At 39.3% G+C, this 25703-nt stretch overlaps 1 protein-coding gene across 2 annotated transcripts in view; it reads left to right on the top strand.

Annotated features, from left to right (window-relative positions):
• The window catches only part of LOC135461920 (roundabout homolog 1-like), a 224465-nt gene that overhangs the window by 69479 nt on the left and 129283 nt on the right, over positions 1-25703 (top strand). For both annotated transcript variants that reach the window (XM_064739205.1, XM_064739206.1), the window contains exon 5: positions 9324-9424. The gene's annotated coding sequence lies outside the window, so the exon portion shown is untranslated. The remainder of the gene's footprint in view (positions 1-9323; positions 9425-25703) is intronic.

Here is a 25703-nt window from a genome sequence, read left to right as displayed (position 1 = left end):
AAATTATCTGTGTTTATTGTCGAGTGCTTAAGATAAACTAAAAATTCGTCACTTAATTGACGCCTGCACTTTATCTATATGCCCTGTAGCCTCTTGACGGTCTCTCTTCCTTCTTATCAGGGTTTCTGGGACCTTTAGGCGAGAGAAAGGAGACGACAGCTGGCCATGTGAAGGGGAAAACAATGAAAGCGGGTGTCTCAGGGGACATCCGACATGTTGATACACTAACGCACACTCAGCTTCACTTGGCCCGTTTGGCGCTCTTCAGACAGAAATATGTTTTTGAACAATAATACAGTTACGTTTCCTGTAGTTTAGATACTCAGGCTTGTATTGGCCACTAGGTGACAGATAGGTGACCATCAGGCGCTAAAGGCTTACGCTGGTGTCATAAACACATCAAAACAGTCAATAAGATGCAAGAAGCTTGTCAACAATACAAAAGATCTATTGATCACGCATTAATTCACAGAAACCTTTTTGATAGCAGGATACGCAACTTAACTTTGGTTGTACTTTAACAAAGCGCGCCTTACAGTATAGTTCCTGGAGTGGTTCTTATATATGATGATGAATTGCGTAGATTAAAGAAAAAGGTGATAACGTGCAGTGAAGACACATGCCACCTGTGCTAACGTGTTTGACGCAGCCTTGTGGCTGCCTGGTGAAACGGGTCACTAGTTGAAGTACAAACAACTGTTTATTCATGACGTCACTTGCTGTTTTCTTTTGTTACTAGGCAGTTGGTTCCTTGATCTGAAGGTGGTGATAACGGGTAAAACAGTATTGAATCATGACCCAGGGTAACTCCAGCTTCTCCAGTTAAGACTCAGATACAACAAAGGGCAGTGCAATAGAGCTAGGGTAGCCGTGAGACGAGTTCTATGCCTTCGTCAGGGAGTTCGTGAGGAGTTGATCAGAGGACACGGGACTACCGTGTAATGATGACCCATCAGTCATCAGTGACTGACCTGAAGATGTCTCCACTACCAGCAGTTCAACGTCTCCTTTTAGCACTTCAGGCGTTGCAACTGCTCAGTTAGAGAACCTGTCTCTGAAAGAAGTGTTTCCTCAGCCCGGTGCTGTCGCCGGACTTGTCTGTTTGCCGGCGCCTCAAGAAAATGTCCGTGAGTGCCCAAGTGTCCAGTTTAGTGCCATTGGTTGTCCGCTGTTTAATTTCGCCTTGAGGCCGTCACCAGATTTGGTCCCATTATTTCCTTGAGGTATGATTTGGCTGGCTTTGATTTTTCAATTAAATAAAGAGTGGAATCGACCTGCTGTCTCGTACTGGCCATTGGAGCTGTGTAAAATGGGTAACCCTCAGTCTCAACTCCGACTAATTGATTTCTTGCAAAGCGGGTAATTTGTAAAACATAAAAACTAGCTTACAAAGGACCGTGTCTTAATTCCGCCCTGCGAATGGGGCTTTTTATTGAGTGAAAGCTGGTAGATTTAGAGGTAAGGCACAAGAGCGTCAAGAGTCCGTCACGCACGGTGTATAGGCCAGTTTGGGCTCAACGCCGCTAATGTAGGCTGGGGGAGTGCTTGGCGTACAAAAGCCAAATAGAAGCTTCCAGTTAAGTAACTGTTAGCGGGCTAATAAAGTGAGTAACTGGCCGCTTCGCAATCTGTTTCCGTGCGAGGGAATTGGCAAGCGTTTTTCTCAGAGATTGGTTTCCTATACCCCCATATTCAATCTTGTATCGAGAAAGCCTCTTAGCGAAAGTCTGTTAATGCTGCTTTTGCACTTATTCTTGGCATTTTATTTTATTTCTTCCAACTCGTTTGAAACATGTGTTCCTCTCAACGAAACCGGTTTGATATCCATTTGCCATTTTTACTACAACCAGCAGAAATAATGTAGGGGGCGTGATTTTCATACTGTATGTATAGTTTCAGTTTATATTTTAATATTGACCTCCACATGATGATGTTCCTATATGGCTTTAGTACGACTGAAATTTGTAAAAGTGTAATAGTTGAGTCGATGGAACGCTTAAAATGCTAGTATATTTATCCATGTTTCAGTGACAGTTTGTTTGTATGAATGGGTGCCTGGATTAACCCATATTTAGCTGATTGGAAAACATACTCGGCAATAAAGAATAGTAAACATTTCTGTATCAGAAATTACACTTTTGCGATGACACTTGATAACCAAACAAATCGTGTATTTAATGACAACATAACTATATATAAAGTAAATAAGGTAGAACATTATTCATTTCTGTGCTAAGCAGTCATATGCATGTCATTTATCGTCAAGTTTGACGTCTACTTTGTTTGGTTTGTTAATTCGTCGTCGATTTTGATTGGTCACATCACTGCTTTACCCATTTATTGCCGAACAGGTTCCATAAAGCGATGTAGATTCGACGATGGTTGGCTAAATCATTATATATATAGCATCACCGCACCGCTAGTAATTGCCACCGCCCCATCCCAAATGATAACACAAGAGGAAAAATGTTACAGCTATCTCTACATCAACAATTTTCGAAAAGAAGAACATATATCAAGCGATATAAATGCAGTCAAATTTCAGCTCTTGATACGCTATACGAACGACTGCTAATTATTTGAGATGATTATTGTCGGTGGGCCTAAAGCTCCGAAAGAATCAGCATTTGAACAAATGATTGTTTCTTGCCACAGCACCGTTGAACACAAATTGTGACTGTGGGAGTGGTTCAGATGTTTTGGCTTTCCATCGATAGGACACACAAGGTGTTGTATTAGCCCCACCCTCGGATGGCAAATTAACCAGATCCCTCGACATGCACGTCAAGACGCAGTCGACGGTCGTAAAACCGTTAAAGTCGTTTTGCCGTACGCTCGTTGGGCATCACTTGTCTTACACTGGCAATATGGTGTATACATTGAGCTGGCTGTGTGAGTTAAAATCTGGAAGGCGGTTTACTGTGGAAACTCCGACTTCCTCTTCTCACGAAATTGACTGAACAATTTTTGTGTAAAGCACCATTGCAAAATTTAGCCATAGAATTGAGGGCGAGTATCGTGGGAGATCAAAGCTATCACCAATGTTATTGGGAGGAAACGGTACAAGGGTGTCCTTGGAATAATTCAGTTTGAGAAATATTGCCGTTTAGGCATGATAGCTGGTGGGTTTTAATGACAGTCGTAGCACTCTTAAATCTCACTGCTGACAAAAATGTCTAGAAGCAAAAGAGGGAGATTTGTTTTAAAAAATGTACGCTGACACTGAGGCAACAAGAGTCTTTCGTAAAATTCCAGTAAGCTACAAATGTGCATTGCTTTTAGATATGAGACTATTTGTTCGTGGTCTTTTTACTTCATGGTCAGGACATAGTCGACAAATAAAAAGTAAAGTTTACTGTTATTAGGGAGATGCTTTATTTACAGCGATATACACTAAGGATAGTGGTCAGACGCTCTATTATGTAAGACAATCCACCCACGACCACAGGTGTACACGCCCAATATTATATGAGGGAGTCTTTTGGCTGCCGTTTAAGCGAAGTTGTACCAGCATCAGTTCTTGAAAGAAATAAGACAATATATATCTGATAAATGCAATAACAGGGTGGAGCCTATAAAGACCATTGGTGAGATGTAGATTTAAGGTTAACTGTTGCCAGCCTTTGCCCCAGCAGGAGTCCGTCTGGAGAGCATGCTCTAGTACGCCCATCTGAGTGGAGTATGGTTGGTGTCTGTATTATAGGGACCTATTTCTCTGTGTTCTTGTTTCAGCGGCATGACTGATCGCCAGGCTGTGTGGGAGATGGGGAAATGATTGATTTCCGGCAGTAGATGACTGAATGCCCTCGACAAATTCTCGCTTTGATAGTCCCAATAGCTCATTGGCATCCCTCTTTGTTTCTTGTTGTGTACGTGTTGGAAAAACAAACCCCAATATTGTGTGTTGTTAATTGCCCATACATAATCTGTCCGTCAAGAAGCAGAAGAACTCTTGAATGATATCACAATTGATCATCCACCGGCGGGATCGAAATGAAATTCTTGCATAATGTTAGCATGAGTAAGACGCGGCCTCTAATTTGATTAGCCCGGCCACGTGGCATAAGCAGGAAATGTAATATAGTTGTAGAGGTCCTGTTGGTGACAAGGCAATCGTCAGTAGTTGAGTGATGCTGGCTACACTCCGACTACATCGGAATTCCAACCATTTCTCTTCTTCCAATTTCTTTGTCTCCGGAATCGCCGCGATTCCCGCTAAAATATTCATAACCTGGGGTGGAAATGATCAATAAGTGAGAGAGATATTTCATTTCGTGTCATATAAACAGGGCGAAATGACTGGACGCTATGGTCGTTTGACCCTCTCCACAACTGAAAACTCATACGTCATATCTATCTACATTCAGCCTGTCACCACGTCACACTGGAAACCGTCCATCAGATCAGTCTTTATCTGTTTCATTTTTCTCGCAGCAATATCCTTTCGCGGAATTTCCCTAAAACTATTATTGAACTGCTCTCTGGAAAAGTCAATGTTTGCGCTGTGAGAAAGAAGCGAGATTACAAACATCGAGTTTCTTTGCCATACGTAGGACAAATGAGGTGCAAGAACAGTTGACAATTTCGTTTCCTGTACTGATTTTATACTGTGCAAGTTTCGTAATTTTCTTTAAAAAGACACCACGTGCACATGAATCAAAATACAACATAGCAGAACTTAACACAAATGTATAACCTACAGGTTTCTCGCGTATACAGATGAAGACCGAATTGCAAAAATTAGCAATGTATTACTCACAACTTCAGTTTCTAAGTCTTTAATAACCAGCCGTTCTCTGTCACCTGGTGGGCTGATGATCGAATCGTGGCATTGTTTAAGCTATTTTAAGGGAGACATTTGAAGAATGAAATGTCTACTGTCTGTTTGACTATTCCTGTCTTTCACACCACCTCATTCGTATTTCACAGACACACGGTCGCTTTTGCGCTCGATTGAATTAGCCTCAGTCGAGACTGGCTTTTCCGTTCCATCTCAGCAGCCGTCTAAGGCAAGTATTAATGGTGGTGAAAATCAAATTATTTGCAAATATCTTTCTCCGCGAAACGTTAACAAGGGGCTATTCGTCAAGGCGGAAAGGGCCGTAAACAGGCTTTGTGTAGCTATCTTTCTTGCCTCTAATACATCAAGGCAAGTGTTAGCACAATTGGATTGGACCTGGGCCTGAAATAAGGCCAAATGAATGTCTTTGAAGTAACTTTTTTTTCAAAATAATAAGGTGTCTCTCTATGGAATTTTCATAAAAAGAAAAAGAAATTCGAACGTCCAATGGAAAACAGAAATACAAAAGCGAACAAAGCCATTTAATGTATCTTTAGGATCGTAGCGATTTCTAATCTTTGTTTCCTTGGTGTTGATGGTGCCTTGATGTTGAGGGGGTCTCTGTGTTCTAGAAGAGGCCTACACAAGATGGGAATAGAAGAATATCTTGCGGGCATTAAGTTACACTTCGATTACATCGACACCGTCGCGAAGACAGTGGACAGAAAATGGACAGAAAATGACGTTTCCTTTCATCAGTGTTTCTTTGACCAATCTGATCAGTGCTGTCGAGTTATTTGTTGTCTCTGTTGTCATTTGAACAGTAGTAATTATTGATGACATTCCGGTCAGTAACTATTAATAAAACCCCCAGACACTGACGACAAACTAAGCGGATTATGGTCTTTTTAGAACCCCATGTGCAGCCTGAGACCACAAAACAGCAGCCCAGAAGCTGATGCCGGTTAGTTTTTGGATAAGAGATCTGGGGTGGTTGTCAAAGAATATGATTATTTGTCTGTCGCCTACAAGTGTTTTTGAATTCCACATCGAATGTTCCACGCCTGCATGAGCGCGCTTCCTGCTGCCTGCTCCCTTGCATTGTTCATCTCTTCCGAGACGCCCAGTATTACCCTAATACAATTAATGTTCTTTCTAACCCCGGTGTTCCGCTCGTGCCGGGGATTTAGCTGACATACACGTGCGTCGAATGTTTTCTAGCTATTCTGCTAAAACGGATATTTGGCTTCAGAAATATTTCCTGTCTCTTAATTAATACCCATCGAGGGAATTCTATCTCAGAGCCGAACATTTTACGGGAATATCAAGGATCTTGATGACACATCTGTAAAATTTTTTCACTTTAAAACGTTGCTGAAAAAGTTTACTGTTGGTTTTGATGTACGTTAGCTGTGTTTTGACGGGCGAATGACCATTTTCAAAAAGCTCCCCAAGGAGTCTTTTTCTCCCCAAATAAACACAACCACTACTGAAGTTTCATACGTCAGCACAAACTGAGACTGAAAATCTCCTAGTAAAGTTTGTAAAAGTAGCCACTGGCCTGCATCCAATACGACACCTTTGTGTTGTGGACAAGCTGTGTTGTTCCGGACTTGATGCCTGACTTCCCATCCATGGTTTAGAAGGGCGGTAGTACCTGCGGGGTTCCCCTGACCACCGGCTATAACTCTAGCACGTCACTCCCCATCAGTTCACCACTGTCAACCGCTTGGTTATGGATCGGCGAACGCCGCCACTTGACATGACAAGCAGCCGACACGTGCGCGCTATGAGCACGCGTGCCTGAAGGAAGGGAACCGAAACTAGCCTAGCGTAACCGGAGAGTTTCTGGGCGTTGGGCAGGCCAATATTGTCACAGAAAGACGAGAGACTCCTCAGTTCTTGCTGTAATTAAAGAAATGACATTTATGATCAATGACACAAATGTCGTTAGTGAAAATTACGGTGGACATGCAGAGATGTGTGACGTGAAAAAGGACCTTTTATTGGACCCATTGTAGTAAAGCTAGCCAATGTCATGCAATCAGTAATGGTTTCGTTTTCCGTTCATTTCTAACTTTCTTCGAAGTGTGCACAGCTCAGAAGGCAAGTCTTCCATCAGAAACCCTAAATTCCAAGAGCTGAAACATAATAAGCTGAGGTTGACATTGTGATAAAACAAAACTGATCACAGGGTTCAGGGTATGGACAAAGGGATGACACATTGTTCTAGACACAACTATTCCCTTGACCATTGTCAAGGGAAGAAGTTAGAGACAGAAACGACTGAGTGTTGAGAATTTGCACATTTCCTAAACATTTTTTATGTTAGTTGTTATCAGTTCTCGCGAGTATTTGCATACCGGTACCGTATTTTAAGTTAGTTGTTATCAGTTCTGGCGAGTATTTGTGTACCCTATTTTAGGTCAGTTGTTATTAGTTCTGGCGAGTATTTGTCTACCGTGTATTAGGTTAGTTGTTATCAGTTGGGGGGAGTATTTGCATACTGTATTTTAGGGTAGTTATCATATCTGGCGATAATTTGAATACTGTATGTTAGGCTAGTTTCTTATCGGTTCACTTTGTTGGTGATTCTTTATTTTCCTTATGCAAATTTGGGTTGGAATTAAGTTGAACAAGAATGTTTTCTTTCATCTATTTTACCAGATTTACTTTTGTGGTTATATCTTGCCTGAACTTTGTTAGACCACTTTTATGGCACAGCAGACCAGCAGGTCTTAACTGTTTTAGTATTGCTATTTCCAAGCCTTCTGACTTGTGGTTTGTGGAATGACTTTGTTAGCTTTCATTCATTTTTTTTTCATGAAAAAGGACCAGCACAAAATAATTCATCCTTACAACAGAATTTGAACAAGCATGAAAGAAAAAGTTTCCATAACTTAATGACACTTTGGTTGCAGTTCCACTTCAGAGGCCTATCTGTTAAATGGCTTTTGTTGGCAGTGCAGATGAATTGTCTTCTGATCTCTTGTGGGGACAAGTCATGCAAGTCATGAACTGGAGTCAGAAAGACAAAACTGAGATGCAGGAAGATCAGATTTTTTTGTAGCAGCTACATTTTTATACCCAAGGCAACCTATGGAATTTGATGATATTAGTGTGTTGTAATGTGATTTTGTTTTGTGAAGGAATTATGAACAGGCGCAATAATGTGACTGGCCTTGTCACATGGCCAGCTAACCAAGGAATGAATTATTCAGATCCGTCACAGACAGCTATCTGTCAGGCCAGAGGAAACCTGCAGGGAACAGACCAACAAAAACACAATTTATGTTGATGAATTATCACAAATAAAGGCTGGAAATCTTTTTGAGGATTTCTTTTTGGTCATGGCAAAACGGGCTACATGTGCCAGTTCCCCAGACAATATGGCACTCAACCAGGAGTAGAGTGTGTTCCCTGTGGCCAAAGGATTATGCTCAAGCATATGGCAGATTTTGGGCACATTGTCATACAGAGTCCACTGTTTGCTTTTTTGTGATTCCGTCAAACAAGTCAATGGGGATGTGAAGTTAGAGACTTTAGGCGAGGCAATGGGAGCATCTTTAGTCAGGCCCCATTTGCACACCAAGCTAAGGCCTAATGTAATTCCCTGTAAATCCCCAGTAGCACCCCTTAGTCAAAGACTCCGCCAAACCTTGCCATTGTTTCCTTGGGCAGGGAGCAAATAGTCCGACACATAATATCCTGCTGTAAGGAGAAGGCGAGAGAGCCAAGTTATTCTTGACAATAGAAGTTCGCCCGATGATTCATTCACTCCAAAATCATCATTTGTTATCCAGACAATCTTTGCTCTGCTCCTCCAACCCGACAGTTCTCTTCCCAATGAACATTTTTATAGTTAGGGGTCTAAAAGTCAGGCATTTTTTTTCTGACAGTTACTTTTAAAAAATGTTTTCTTTGTGTTTCCAGTGTTTGGCTCTCTGACAGTGCATGGTATGTTGTGAGTGCAGGTTAATGTCAGAATTGGGAAAAATCAGAAAACAAAAGAATGTTTTAAAGTTTACTTTAAAAGTCAAAAGAGTTTTTATCTCATGTATGACAATGCATTCATTGACTGTTCTAATTATATTCCTCCCACTGGAGTACATATATATTCCATTTCTAGTGATATACAAGACAGAAGTCTCTAATTTTTACATATATATATAACTGTTTTAAAATGACACTGTGTGGCAAAGTCTTAAAAAGCATTGAAAATGAAACAGTACATGTATGTAGTCCTAGATTGGAGCTCATTCTGAGTTTCATTGAGCTTGGTATATCAACCAAAATCGGACCACCTGTCCATGACTGATTTCTGTCCACAGTGGTAGATGGCACATATATATCACCTCGTTCAATCTGAAGTGTTCTATCTTTAGCCATCAACAGTGTCAGTGACAGTATTTTCTGGATACAAAGAATACATGCATGCACAATGTATATCAGTTGTCTGATTAAGAAGACATGATGTTTAGTGGTTTAAGTAATATTCATCCACTTCATGTACTTTTTTGTATTGCTATTTTTATTGTTGTAGGTTGAAAATAAAATGCATGCAACTTAACATGAGGCTTGATTTATTGGATGAATAATTTTGTTGGCTGATGGAATGGTAAACTTCACTTGCTGGTTTGACAGGTAAGCGAAATCATCATGCATGTTTTAAATTGTCTACACTGTGTTGCCTTGTGTTTATAGATAAACTAATTGTGAGTTTCTACATGCAGTTATTGGCAGAAAAATACTAATTGTTCATTATTTTGGCATACGACTTGTCACAGTACATTAATTAATGATGAGCAAATGGATTAGTGTGTAAGCATGTGAGAAATACTAATGGTCATGGTATGGTGTACTTAGATTGTGTCACCATGTTGTCCAGAGTTACTTATAAAACATCATCCTTAAATATTGGACAATATTTGTATTAAATGTTGATTTATGTCTGATTATTAAGTAGTAAGTATACCCTCAAAGTTTTCAAGCACGTATAGGGTCTGGCTATCTTTCATATTACAAGGTCTGGCAGGCGGCCTTGGTTAATGCTGATAGGATTAAAGTGCTTGTTAACCAATCAGTCATGCCTATGGACAGGAATGCCTTTGATTTTTTATTATCATTAAATTGTATTATGCATGCTGACAAGTCACATGCTGTACTGTCAAACTCATATGCACCTTTTTCCCCTACATCATCAGATACTGGCCTTGGGGTAGCTGTCGCGTCTTTAATGTCCTTCTGTCTGTTGGCAGAACACTTGTGAACAGTGAAACCTTACATACTGTAGAAGGCCAAGAGCCACTCGTGTCAGAATTGTCTCCTAAAAGTCCACTGAAAGTGATTCATCGCTTTGTTTTTTTGGTCATGTTTTGGGTGGGAAGGAATTATGTCCCTTTTGAGGTGGGAGAATCTTTGGATCTCTTCAGCCCCTGCTGACAGTACATTTGCAAGTTATGTGTAACTGAGAGGTTATGCTCAGCATTACAATCAAGTCTGTACCTACAAACCAATAATAAATCATGACAACTATGTCATTGCTGAAAGGTGTACGTACAAGAACTGATTACAAACTGTATGTGGTACAAAAAATGCCATTCTTTTAGTTTTGAAATGCAGGATGTCTTACTATGTGTTTTCTTGGTGAAGATGGCAGCATCAATGAATGAATAAACATATACTCATTAAATAGTCTGTCTTTCCTCTCGTTCAGCTCTTGTGCAGTTCTTTTTTCCCTAGCACAGATCTGTTATTGTGCAGATGGCTGTTTAAGCCTGAATACATTCAAATCTTATTTAAGGATTTGGCAGTATTTACAGCTTCTCAGGTTTCTGTGAAGATATTGTATTGGATTAACAGATATTCCAGGATGAAACTGTAAGACATCTGTGTCATAGACGGAGAATGGCAAGGATCTGTGAAGGGCTGTAGTATGGAAGCAGACTAGGGCTGATCTGGTGACATTCAACTTTCCCGGGAGACTCAAGTCCTGGTTACAAGTCAACTGTCTTATATTACGATGCGCAAGTGACTTGACTACAAATGGTGACATAATGCTGGTGGATACAGTGCTTGTCACTGTCTCAAATCTCCAGAGTTTGTGTGCGCTCTTAAAATTTCAACTCGGCTGCAGACAAAAGTAATAGGGCAGTTTAATTGGATTAATTTAATTGAGCAGGCGCTATAACAAAATATTCCCGTTCAGTTTTTTTCATTAACATGTAGCCAGAGGCTTGGAGTGAGTCACTGAAGGGGGGACATGTAATGTTAGATTATTGAAGACGGAATTGATAAATTAGGCAGAAGCTTCTAACCCTAATATCTGCTTGTCACAGTCAGCCCTTCTGGGCCTTGGTTACACTCTATTGACATTACCTTCAAGGTTTCATTATAACATGTGCAGAAATTTCAAGTTAAATTCTAATCCGTAATTCTTTTGGGGATTGGTTTCACAGGACAAGATTTTTTGTGGAGGAGGACTGTTGTTGACAAATATCCGAGATTACGCAAATTCTGGCCCCAAAGCCTCCTGTTTTGTGAGATTAATCATTTGGAGCTGCCTGGATTAGCCTTGATTCTCCATGTAAATATACTTTAGGAGAAGAAAGTTGTGCAATTGGGCTGGCCAAATTGGAAGTCTGTTCTTGCCTAGGGCTATGGTCTCAGAGCTCTTTGTGCCCCATCAGACATTTTTTATGACGTTTTTTCCGCCTCTAGCCTGCAGATACAAGCGAGAGGATGAGGTCATTTTTTGTGCCATCAGATAATATCATGTCAATGTCGCAGAGAAGATGGGACAGAAAGAATCCAAGTTTGGCTTGTCCCCCGATTGGAAATAGTGTAATAAACTGTCAAAATATGATGGATATGCCTGTGGAGCAGAGAGGGAACCCTGGGAACGGAGTCTTCTGGAAATTGCCCCACGCTGGAGAATCCCCGTTTAATTATCCTCCGGTGAAATGATGTTTATGGCTGTTAATGTTTGACGGTGTGGGCTCGTCTAAAGACAGCTACAGCTTAGAGAGACAGATGTTAATTTCTGGGTATAATGAAATCATACGGTGGAGATGTGGCTGTAATGGTATGATTGCTAATTAGCTCACTGAGTAACGAGGCAACGCCTTGCATAAGCTCTGGCATGAGGTAATGCACCATGGTTCATAATTATTCTTTTAGTTTAAGATGGAAAAAAGCAGACATATTGTGACCTGAGTGTGTCTGTGCCAGGAAGTACAGAAAGGATGTGGAGTTTTCCTGGAACAGCTGACAACATCGGACAAGTGTGCATGATTTCAGCATTTAGGATGTAGTTTGCTTTATGGCAGACATGCATGAAGCAAATAGATAAAATAACTTCATAGTGTTTCATATATTTGAGTTTATTTGTACTGCCAGTGGACAGGAGTACTATAAGATACATTCATAGAGGTATTAAGGAGGTGGGTGAACAATGATTAGCCATTCTATCAAACTTGCTTTTGGGATAGAGGTTATCGTTATGGTGGAATGGGTTTTTATGATTTCAGCAAACAATTGATGGGTGGATGGCGCTAGATTTGGTGATGTTGCATGTTTATATATATCATATACACATATGATGTGAATAGCAGCACAGTTGGTAGAGCGTCTGCTTCGGGAGCGGTAGATCCAGGGTCAATCCTGGGTCGAGTCACACCCAAGAGCCTAAAAAATGAAGTTGTAACTTCCTTGCTTGGCGTTCAGCATGAAGGAGTGCAATAACTGGTTGACTCGTATCAGTATAATGGCTCGGGCGAGATGGCTTACTTGGCTTCGGTAAGACCTCTCAGTGAATCAGAACTAGATGAAAGAGGAGTGGAAATCCGTCCTGCAACAAGGAGGCACATTACATCACATTATATTCATCGTCATATGACTGAAAAATTGTTGAGTACGACGTTGAACCCCAAGCACGCACTCACTCACATATGAAGTGTGTATGGAACAGATGTATTGGCACACTAACTAATATTTAAGCCTGTTGAAATGATATGTTTTAATATTTAAGTGTCACTGGGAGACATTTGAAACCATTTCTTTACTTATTTATTTTTTTTATTTGATTGGTGTTTTACGCCGTACTCAAGAATATTTCACTTATACGACGACGGCCAGCATTATGGTGGGTGGAAACCGGGCACAGCCTGGGGGAAACCCATGACCTTCCGTAGGTTGCTGACAGACCTTCCCACGTACGGCCGGAGAGGAAGCCAGCATGAGCTGGACTTGAACTCATAGCGACCACATTGGTGAGAGACTCCTGGGTCATTGAGCTCATAGCGACCACATTGGTGAGAGACTCCTGGGTCGCTGGCGCACTAACCAACTGAGCCACGGAGGCCCAGGAAGAAATGCTGCCTATTTTCACGTCTACATTGTACAGATTTAGTTGGATCAGTGTTACCATTGTATTGTCAGCTAGTATTAAAGCTTAACACTATACTTGAAATTTTTTTACTTATGCGATGGAAATCCTGCAGTTTTATGGGTTGAGGAACATGCCAACCTTTTGCCTTGAGTTAAGGCAAGACATCCACAATCCACATCCATACATAAGCATCGTTATAATGAAGTCAGTTCCGTAATATTTCATCTGAGTATTCTTAACCGTCATTTTTTGGCCCCTAAATCTATTCGTTTTTGTTTGTAAGACATATGTTTTTCAGCCAGTGTACGATCCTATCAAACTGTTTTTATAGCCACACGAACAGTCGTTTGCTTTCTGGGTCCGTGTATCACCTATCGGAATAAAACTTTATATAAATAGGATCTGTTGAAATGACATTTAAATGAGTCTTTTAATAGATACAGTTAAGAAAATGAGTCATTCAGCAATTTTTGTTGATTTTGTCCCAGCATTCATGTGCTAGGTCTCATTAAGTAATTCTAAGTTGCCAAAATTGTTTAGCTTTATTTGAGCTTTTAGCTGCAGGCAGCAACTCGTTCTTCCTGTGGTGGCTGCTCATTTCAGTTTTGAGATTAAAATCAATATTGTGTAAGGAACAGTTATGTAACGTTGTATGATGAACAGTTATGTAACGTTGTATGAGGTATAGTTATTCATTCTTGCTTCGTTAGTCCTGTAACTAGGCTGCAATATGCTTTTTCCACCAATAGCAGTGTTCCACCAGTAAACCTGTTGACCTAGGCTACAAGCTACGCCCAGCTTTCCAAACCACTCACACACACTCTGGTTTTTTGGTAATTTCAACATTCAGGTACCAAGGTGTCAAAAACATGAGGAGCGCAGAAAAGTTTTATTTTAAACACCTTTGCATTTTAATGGTGTCATCCTATTGGCTGGTTCTTTTTTTGCTTCAGTTTTTACCACGAAGATCTGCCTGCGTCATAAAAGTGAATGGGAGTTTGAGTATGGCAAATCGAAGCAGCTATTAGAGGTCAGAAAGGCCATCAATAATGTATAGTAGTATTTATGTGAGATCGATGAAGATCTCCGGTTACAGGGCGAGCTTAGGACAACTTCTCACTTCTATCTGTAATAGATACCTCCATCAGCACTACTCAGGTACAGGCTGTCATAGTAACTAATGGTCAGCTTTGAAGTCTGATTTGATGACCCGACATCATTGCTTTAAGTTAGATGTTCAGAGGCAGATAGCAGATATGAATTATTTTATTTGCTGGGAAGGAAAGAGTAAAATTGATATCTATTTTTAAAAAAAGAGAATAAATAAGATTGAATGAGTGAAGAAATGGTTAAGCTTTTTACATCCTATTGACAATAAACTCAGCCATGAATAGAATGACAAGAAAGTTGTAAATTCATCAAAATGGCCCAAGATGACATTTTAGTTAAAAGAATTATTCCAAAGTGATAGTTCTTCCTATTGTTTTGAATGTACTTGTATTATGATCAGACATTGTGTGCACTTCCTTGATATGATTTTAACTCTTTGTCATGATGTAAATAGCCCTCATGTTGCACAGTCCCATATGCTGTATAATGAGTTGGGTTGTTGGTGTGTAAGAGGATACTAACTGTGATTCCTGAGAGAGCAGCGTGGTGACGGGGCAACCCAGCGCCATCTGTTCTTCTGTGACATCCCGCACCCCATGCCTCTAAATAGCTATTTGTCTTAAATAAACTCAGCACATCATGCAATACTGGGTCAGACAATTTCCACGCAAACTACAAATGGGATTTGTTCAACGATGCTTTCAAACAAACAAGGATTTTGTTTTTCCCCCCAAATGTTTTTTCCCTGAAAGTAATGGAGACAGCCACTCAGACTTTAGCTCTGTTGTTTATTTAGCTAGCTTTTGTTACAATGTCAGCATCACTTTTTCATAGCAGACTTTGTGAGGAACAATTGAGACATTATCCATGCCTCAAACCATTTTTTTTTATTGTTACACTAAGGTCCAATCTTTGGCACACGTACATTTTTGCTTCTTGCATGTATTGAATGGTATGGACTGCATGTACTCATTTTAAATGTGGTATGTGCCTGGTATTGCCAATCCCATATCTTGTTCAACATTGTTTTGAACTTGAATCTGTGTATCCAAACTGATATGGCTTTCATTTGAGTATTGACTGAGTTGTCATGATTTTGGAACCATGCATTTGGAGATCTGAGAGATCATTGTTTCATCCAGTTTAAACATGGTGCCTGCCATGCTCAAGTGGCTCCTTCTCAGTTGAGTTTTCCAACTCAGATGGCCATTTTGGAACCATTCATTGGGAGATCTGAGACATCATTGTTTCATCCAGTTTAAACATTGTGCCTGCCATGCTCAAGTGGCTCCTTCTCAGTTGAGTTTTCCAACTCAGATGACCATTTTGGAACCATTCATTGGGAGATCTGAGACATCACTGTTTCATCCAGTTTAAACATGGTGCCTGCCATGCTCAAGTGGCTCCTTCTCAGTTGAGTTTTCCAATTCGCTTTTCTGGCAGATGGTCTTTGTTTATGTTGGCACATTTCATTGTGTCACATTGCAATTGTATTTACTCATCAGCCAGAAGTGATACTACCCGTTTGATAGTAGTGGTATGATTTAATGTTCAGATCGTCTGCGTCACCTTTGGGAGAAACAGTTCCATGATATCAGCCGAAATTTGAATGTGTTAAACTTCTCTTTTCAGTGCTTATTACATTAATGTAAAAGGTACATGTACATGTTATTCCGTCAGCATTGTTCCAAAGTTATTTGTTTATTTGATTAATGTTGAACTCGGTATTCAATAATATTTTCACTTATACACATATGATAGCATGATGGAGAAATCCTGACCTGGGGAGAACCACCAAACTCTGGCAGTTATTGATGAACTTTCTGATGTGTCAAGTACAGCTAGGCCCGCCACATTGGAGAAAAGCAAAGAAAGTTAGATTGTGTAAATCATCATTGACTGGTCATTATCATTAACACCCAGCCAGCAGTGAAAATGACAGAAAACCACAAATTCGCTGCCCAAAGACAGGATTGAACCCACACACTGTGTGCCCTTAAAATAACCAGACCCAGTATTGTGCTTTCCTACACCATCCCACTGCCTTACATCAGGTATTCATGTTACAGTTAGGATTACGGGTTGTTTGACACAGGCTGAAGACTGCTTACCTGTCAGGTGTGCAGGTAACATCTGTTCAGGCTGTTACTCAGGATTGATGTATGCTCACGTTGTCCTGAAGATGTGCTGTTTACAAGATGCATGCTGTGCCATTTCTGCGGGGAAGACGTTTGATCAGCTCGGATTCAATCCTTCCCTCTGATATATCGCAACAGGCGTCTTCATGTTTTTTTTTATTGCTATTGATTTGCCAGTGAGGGTATTCTTTAGAAGTGGAGGGAGTTAGAGCAGAAAACATAGGTAGCCAAAGGTGCAATTAGCGGTCATTACGCCGTCACAACTGGCCACAATTTTCCAGGCAAATGTTCGTGAATGTCCTGACCTAGCTACACATGGCTCCATCGTGGACGGGAATTGCATTTCTTGACATTAGCTGAGACATTATTCTCAATTTTGTGCTTGAGCTCAACTATTCTTCTTCCACCTTGATCTTGTTAAGAAAGGCGACATCAGAATGTATTCTTCTTTGAGGTCTTCTCTACGGACATTTGTTTTTTAATTGCTTTGGGGGTTTTTGTGGAGCAAAAGCCCAGCAGATGGTTGAATGCTGATTTAAAGGAAAAGTAATATGGACAGCAGTTTAACATTATTGTCTGTAAAGAAACAGTTCCATTCAGGTCATTTCTATTAGTTAACTAATGGTAAATCAATACGTTAAGCATTTCCTCGGCTTCCCCTATGTTGCTGTCCATGCACTATACATGTACATGTGTATAAGCGTATATATTTGCGCTCAGGTTGAAATGGTGCGTGTCAAGGATTGACTAAAAGCCTTTATTGTTCAAACTTCATTGGTGCTATGTGCAAAAGATGACAAGATTTTTTTTCTCTATTGTTATTAGCCTTCCAAGCTGAAAGCTGGAAGTCTACATATACTGTAGTTATTTTTGTGTTCTGAAAATTGCTTTTTTGCAGATTTTCTGGAAAGCTGCAAATTATGAGAACTGTTGACTTACCATGTTCATTACCAGATCACTTGGGCTTCTTGATGGTCTGTTGAATGTTGCAGTCTGCTGACCTTCTTAGCTGCCATCTTGGATATATACATGTATATGTATGAGAAAATCTTGAAAAAATCTTTTCCCTAGAACCACTTATCTATTTGTCTTCAGATTTGATATACATTTGCTCATCTAATTGGGCTACATAGTTTCAAAAATTTATTCTAATTAGCTGGAAACTGTATGATCACTATGATATCCTAGCTGATTTTAAATCTTGAAACAAATTACCCAGTTAAATGTAGTTAGGCCTGCTTAGACAAATCTGGTTAGTATTTCCCATGATGATTTTTCCTGTAAATTGCACTGTATTGTCAAGTAGGCCTGTTATTATGCATTTTTGGAAGGTCATGAGATCAAACCCATTGCAACTGTGAAGCTGAAATTTGGTGACGGTAAAGACCTAACCATATGAGGGTTCAGTATTAGAAAAAATGGCTGATACTTGTATTGCACATGCTTTATACAGTGCTGAATAGGTTCGTTTTTTTTGTACAAAAGTGCAAATCACAGCTGAAATTCACTTCCAGTTCTCATTACTAAATCGTCAGTAGTACCTGTGCCTTTATATTAAACTTTTACAGGGCGCTGACCCACTTAGCCATCAGGCTGCAGACATATTGAGATAATTTAAGAAACAAATTCTCCAGAACTGCTTGCCTTGAAATTTAATAACCCGTGGGGCTCTAAAGTTTGGAATATTTGTATTAAAATCCGTAGGCCAATTAAGTCATGTCACAACCTATTTTTGAATTTTAAACTAAAAATTATGCAGCTACATGTACTTTGGTGTAATAAATATGAATCTGGTTTTGTATTTCCCTGTGATGTGTAGTTTTCGTGTAAATTGTTATTAACTTTTGAAATCAAGCAGTTTTTGCATTTGTGAATGCCACCTGACTGGAAATCTTATATGCATGTAGCATTGTCATCAGGCAGTGGAGAAGGAATTCAGTTCTCTGCAGGAATTGCTTATATATCTCAGCCAGATTTTTTTTTTTTTTTTTTGATACTTTATGTTTTAAGATCACAGCGGTTAGAATGGAAGAGATGTTGTAACCTTTGTTATATTGATATATCAGTGGGTAAGAGAAACAGAAAACATTGCGTATCTTCAAATCGACCAAATTAATGACATCGAGCAGGCAACAGTTGTATGACTCACTGTGTATCTTAGATTAAACTGATATGCACTGAATTAGAAGCTGAAAACCATTAATGAAGGCTGCTTGGAAGCTGGCAGTTCTGGTTCAATTTTAGAATTGTTATTAATATATATCTAAATCAAAATGTATATTTTTTCTTTTTGTTGTCTTTGCTCAGACAGCATTTTCTAGTTTCAAAAAGGAGGACAAACTTATCTAATGTCAAAAACACCTAAGTATTGCAAGTGCACGACCAGTGTAAGAGCTGTAAAGGTTGATAACAGCAGACCTAATGTTGCAAAAAGGAAGAAAAATAAAATCAATACTTATATGAAGAACAGATTTCAATAAAGAATAAATAGAGGATATGCTGCAAATACTGTTCGAGTGAGGGGTGGAAATGATAACAGACGAAACAAAATGTTTCTTTTTCGTCTGGGTATGAAATATCAAATGTAACAGTCAGTAAAATCGGTAATATCTAACAAGTAAAAATAACAGTTTTATCAGATAAGGAAATTCACCATGTATAAACAATAACTTTAAATTAACCAAATAAAACACATAATACCAAATTGTTTTGGCAAATTTAGTTAATACTGTGTGAGGTGAAATAGATTGATATATGTATATGTGTGTATGCAGCCTTAGGTTCACATTGCTGTGAGCTGAGGTGGGAAACTTACTTTGAACACCTGATCATCTGCTGACTAGAGGATCACTCAGACCTTTACAGGTAAGCTAACTGGCTCTAACAAGCAGGTAGACTCAGACATTCATCTCATTTTCCGTGCTGGTCAGCAAGGCTACTTTGATAAACTTTTTACTTCTGAGTATCCAGCCTCTGAGTAGCTGAGATGTGCTCTCAAGGTTTATAGCCATATTTATACTTGTTGTCTATGTGTACTGACACAACATAAATCTATCCCAATGAGTCAAGCCAGAGGGCCGTCAACCAGCATGGATAACAGTGTAAAAAAGGTTTAATTGTACGATGCTATAAATTTTATTATTATACCTCACGTAAATTTATCGTTCTCCCATTGGACAATATCACGTCAAATGGGGTTCAGCATTTTTGATGCTGCATGCTGTGATGTCATTAAAGAAACAAATGCAGTGTAGCACGCTAAACATGCTACATCACATTTGTTTTTGGTCGTTTCTTAGGTTGTCTCCCCTTTATGTTGTATTATGTCACACCTGCCGTCTGCTTTGAGAGCCGCTGGTTTGACAGTCACCTAACTCATTCTTGTATGGAAAGGTAAAGAAAGTCTTGAATGATGGGTTATCTGGTAAAATAAAAAATTATAGTGATTTGTGGGCTCTCGACAGCTGATGTACAACGAGCGCGCATCATCTGTCTCGAGCCGACAAATCATGATGTTCCACTCTGAAACATGCAATAATTGTATAGTAATTATTCTTAGCAGATTTTGAAGAGAGGAAACTTACAATGGTAAGAAATCAACATCTGTGATGAGAATGAAGCTGTGTGCTGTATAAACAATACATACAGAGTGCGTTCAAAATGGGCAGTTAATTGAATGTAAAGGATATAAGAAAGCAAAAGAGTGCCATGGACACTTGTTCTGTTTCCGCATTAGTATTGTTTTCCCAGGTTACATAGCACAAAATCAAGAAGTCTGACAAGTTATTCTTAAATTCCTCAAGGCTGCTTGATTTTTAAGGAAAGCTACTCAAACTTAACGTGTTCACGTGTTGTGAAGAAACATCATGTGGATGATATGTCAGAACTAATGTACACACTTAATTGTTAAACATATTTATTTATTTATTTGGTGTTGTTTATTAATACCACACTCAAGAATTCTCCAAGGCCGGGGTTGAAACCCACACTTTGAGTGACAAGAGCTTGACTATGACTCCCATATGGGTTTTGTGTGATGTATATGTATAAAATTACATAGCTAACCTACCAATAGGTAATGTGATATAAAATTCTTGAAGCAGTGGATTTGTATCGATGGGTAATTATATCAGTGGTATGGCAATGCCAACGTCAGTTTAGGATTTGGGTGATATGGACATGTTATAATAGCCCTTATGCCATTGGCAGTGTGTGGTACAGATTGTGTAACATGTCCTTGTGTATGTGGTATCACAGTTCATGTATCAGTGAGCACCCTAGATAACCTGGTACCCTAGCATCAAGTCTGTCACAGTGGAACTGATTCTCCCATGCCTGCTTGTTATTTCATCCATTTTGTTAAACCAGACTGTCTTGGTAAATACTAAAGGTTGTCGGAAATGGCTGTCGGCTGTGTCCAGACGGTCTTATGTGACCAGGATACAGTTTTACTGTCACACACACATACCCTCTGGCTCACTGCCAGTCTGGATAAAGACTGTTTGAAAGTGTAATAGCATCTCTCGCACATCCTGTACAAGTTGTATTGGTGACCTCAAACTTGTGGCTAGATTAGGCAAATCACATACCTGTGAACATAGATACACATATTTGTGTGGTTATTGATTGCTGTGTTCAAGATGATTTGGTTAATGTCTCCTGAAGCCAGAGCTGTAGAAATAAATGGTCTTGGAAGCCTACGTGCTACATATACATTGGCATGTAGGCCTGCATGTAGTTTTTGCTTGTATATGATATTTTATGGACAGTGATGAATCTGAAATAGATCTGATTAGGTGAATGCAGGCTTTTTAGTGGAGGTGTTGGATCTGACTCAAACAGGGTATTTTATTTCAAGACTAATTATATACACATATTTAACATTCTTAAACAAACGTACATGTTCTGTTTTCCAAGGTGGTTATAAATAGAGGAATGGAGATGCATTTTCAAGCCTATAGACTGGAATGATTTCTTTTGCTGTTTAATGGATAGCAAGGGTTCTGTGAATAACTCAAACAATAAGTCAGACTTGGAGATAACGTGGGTTGGCTAAATACGGCCATATCAACTACTCTGTGTGAGAAAAATCTGTTCATGATCGAGGTGTAGAAGTTTTCTTTGGTGCCTTTGGAGGCGTCCACTTTAAATGGCGCTAAATTATTAGGGTTTCTTCGTGTGGTAATGCTTACACTGTAGCTGTGACACATGTTTTCACACCTGCTCCAGGTACACTGTAAGTGGGTGCTAGTAGTGGACTGTCAGGTAAGACTGTGAACATGATGATGCTGTTGTCAGGCAAGGTTCTAGTAGTGTCATAACACAGATGGTGTTGGGTGAGGCAGAGGAGCGGCTCTGGATACAGCTATCTTTAGATCAAAGGCACATTGCTGTTTTATGAGGTGTAAGCCAGGCAGTGTGTCATCTCACTAATCCAGTTAGTGGTGCAGTAGAGAGAAACCAATGGGGCTGATGTTTGCTCTGTGTTGTTGTACTATTACACTAGTACCTGGGTGTGAAGAAGGCCTCAGGTGTGATCTTATCAGGCCTTGGTAGGTCTTATCATCCCTGCCCATCTCACCTGTCTAGACAGATTCACCTGAACTCACAGGCTTACCTGGCCCTCAGAGTTCAGGGTGAGGGGAACTGGCACCACACCTGTAACAGTTGAAAGGCCAGCAATTGTACGGAGCCAGGTTGCTGGACCTGTAATTGAATTTATCAACAAAGGCCGGCCCCAAATACTGCACACCGTTGATAAACTATAGAACAGAAATAGATTAGGGAACAACACATGTGGGAATTATCAAGATAATTCATTTTAGCTATCTGTGGTGCTACGCCCAATTTACCTGATGCTTTTAGGAATGATATATATGCGACTCAAATTCTGGCATGCAATAATAAATGTGCTCTAGATAGTGGCTTTGACATTTTTCAAATAGATGTGATGGTAAAGGTTTCAATTGTTTACTTGAACTGTGAAGAACCGCTGATGTATGGCTGGGTTAGAGTGATGTTTGCCGTAGTAATGCATTTATGTATTAGCTGATGAGATGTGAGAGACAAAGCTTAAGAGCTTTAAGATAGGTGAGGCAGGTACATGTAGATGCTGGCAGTGTTGACACCTGAGGAGGGTAAGGTGACAGTTCTAGGAGACAGAAGGTGAGATAAATGAGAGGTTCTGTAGGATAATAGGTTTCTTTCAGCGACGTCTCCTATTGCCACTGTGAAGGCTGATTTATTTGTTTTCTTCATGCTGTAAATCCTAATGACTATAGCCTTCTGATCATATTATGATGTGTCCAACATTAAATATTCATACACAGTTCATATCTCACTTGTCTCAATGCTATGACAGCTGCCCATGCCCTCACCCATCTTACCTTATTAGACTTACTCTCTCTACATCAGCCCAGACATATCTTGGTTAATTTTCATAAAATTCATCCTCATCATTTCAGGACATTGAAAATGATTATAATGTTTTAAAACATAAATGGAACATAGAAAGTGGATCGAGAGTACATATTTAAGTGTGTGATTTTTGAACCATTACATTGTGTTTATTCCAACTGACCAGTCCATTTTTCCAAAACATGGCTTGATCTTGGAGAATATCTGAAGCTCATTGAAAGACCTTTTGCAAGAGTGGTGTACAAAAGGATGCTTAATTCTAGACGCTCAGTGGATACGTTCATAAAACCAATCTGAAGACATATAAGTCTCATTCAGTTAACTACTAATAATAAGTGGATCATTGCCATGGAAGATACATGAATCTATATATGGTCAATATGGTCTCTGTACAGCCTTTAAATTCTATGCGATACATGCACGTGTTGTAAAATTTGGAATGATGATTCTGTAGTCAAAATGCTAATCTATGTTTTGGCACAGTGTAGTTATCACACTTTCAATTTCATTCATGGGTGTGAAAGGTGCCGTAAAGAGAATGCAGAAGGAATTCATGAAAAATAATACAAAGTGAATAACATGTCTCCAGCAGGCAGAGTGTGGACCTTATAATACCTTGTACATATATTTGTACAAGTATTGCAAAATATCTTATGGCCATTCTTATCATATTAGCTGAAGGCAATGTACTTTACACTGAAAAAACGATTTGAGAAATAATTTATAACGATTTAAAGATTAAATCTTAAAAAAATTCCAAAGGTTATAGACTCAAAATTTCTTTGAGCACAAAGATGCCTTTCCATTGCTGTGAGTTTTTCATAAATGAATATATATACACATGTAGGACTTTTATCCTGTTCCTTGATATTGACTCTGTGAGCATTCTAAGCAAATAACAAATAGACAAATAGTTCATCTGTCAGTGTTAATCATAATAATGTTAACTCTACGTTATGTTGAAAAGAAGTAAAAAATTGCTTTAAATAAGTCTGTTCTTTTGTGAATAGTATTAGTTTTGTAAAATACTCATTTCTGTACATTACCTTATTTCCTCGGCTTTTTGTCATTTAAATGTTCAACATGAAATAGAGCTTATGCATCCCAAGATAGAAATTATTGAGGTGAAAGAAAATTGATTGTCTATCGTCGGTCTAGACAGATTAATTCCCTCCAAACATAGTTATTTAAGACACCTTGTCAACACATGAAATTCTTGAAGAATTACAGTATGTAGTTTTTCTTTGCGCTCTTTGCACGTCCTAGCCTTTTTTTTGTCGATGACTTTGTTTCATCTGGTAATGGGAAAAAGTTTTTTTCTACCAAAAAGGAATTGCCAATTATAAGAGGCATCTTCAAAATTTTTCTGAGCTAATGTATAATTTTTTTTTACGTAACACATTTGCATAATATTTTGGGGGTTAAGTCAAGTCTGTTAATACCTCTAGCAGTGTTTGTATGGATAGTTCGTTATTATTATTAACTTGTACCAAGAATTTGTACTTAAAAAGGATTGTTGTTCTTCAGGAGAGAGTGAGTCTGTTGTGATGATATAGATATGGAGGGCGTTGTATTTGATTTGCTCCGGGGAGTACCCTCTTGGCCACCCATGCTGATAGTGGGTTGAGATATGAAGTGTTTACATGTGGTACAGTAAGGTCAAAGTTAAGTACTTTGACTCCTTATTTTATGGGTACTTCACACCTGGCGGGATGTGGACAAAAGCTCCTCACCTGTCACTCACCTGAAGGCGACCAGATCTCAGGTATGCACTGAGGCTTTTAGTGGGTGGGTAACCTTACCCAAGTCTTACCTCAGTCTTACGGGTCAAGTTCCATACCTTTGTTCTGCTCGGAATTTCAGGTTTCTTTTGCTGATGACCAAGCCTTTGGTTCATGAGGATGCATAATCTAAGAGTTGTTAGTGATACTGAGGCTGTTAGAGTGTGAATGGAAATACCTGGAACACTTGAGGGCATGTCAGACATTATACGCCATAGAAAACCTCCAGACTCACGCCTCTATGAATTTCAATCTTGCAAGGGATCATTGCTTGATCAGGATTGTTGATAGATTGCGTGAGGTCTGGCTGGTAGCTGTAGATGTTTACCCAATGCCCCCGTCTCCATTGCCTCTTATATGTGGCAGAACTAAATACCGTAAACTGGCCACCGTGGATAATAAGTGAGCTGAAATGTTCACGCTAACTCGTCTTACATAATATTGGGGATATAGTTACGCTGGATGGATCAGAAATCCTGACAGTGTTGAACACGGACAAATATCAGTGTGCACAGGTGGAGGGAACCTAATTCTTCTGATTTTGGGGACAGGTATTAGTAGTGTTGAAAGTAGAATGTTACATTTCTTTACCAGCCTTTTGGAAAAGTAAAAATATGAGTGTGTTGGTCATTAGATGGTCTAACATTGTGAGAAAAAAAAATCAGTGAATTCCCAATTCCTGCTGCAATTACATGTATGTATGTATATATATATATATACATATATATTTAAGTAAGAATTGTCTAGTTATCTACATGTCACCTGGCTGGTTTTGATAGAGAGAGAGAGAAATAAAAAAGAGAAATGTGACAATCCGTAGCTGTGTTATGTCTCAGAACCTTGTCACACATATTATGACATATGGCTGCCTGTACATGTAAATCTCTTTGACCACCCAAGTTTAAATGTAACTAGATCCCGTGACATTCTGATTGGTCTTGTGATTGGGCTATTTTGTTGTCACATGATTAATGTCTTGTGCTACAATTAGCCCACTTGTGAGCAAGGTCTTTGCAAATAACAGGCCACAATATATCACCAAATGGCATTAAATCAGTGTCTTGGGGATCATGTTTGAGTACAGACAA

The sequence above is a fragment of the Liolophura sinensis genome, chromosome 1 (assembly GCF_032854445.1).
Source record: "Liolophura sinensis isolate JHLJ2023 chromosome 1, CUHK_Ljap_v2, whole genome shotgun sequence".
Lineage (NCBI taxonomy): Eukaryota > Metazoa > Mollusca > Polyplacophora > Chitonida > Chitonidae > Liolophura > Liolophura sinensis.
Note: the sequence above shows the minus strand (reverse complement) of the source record. Positions and strands in the feature narration are given on the sequence as shown.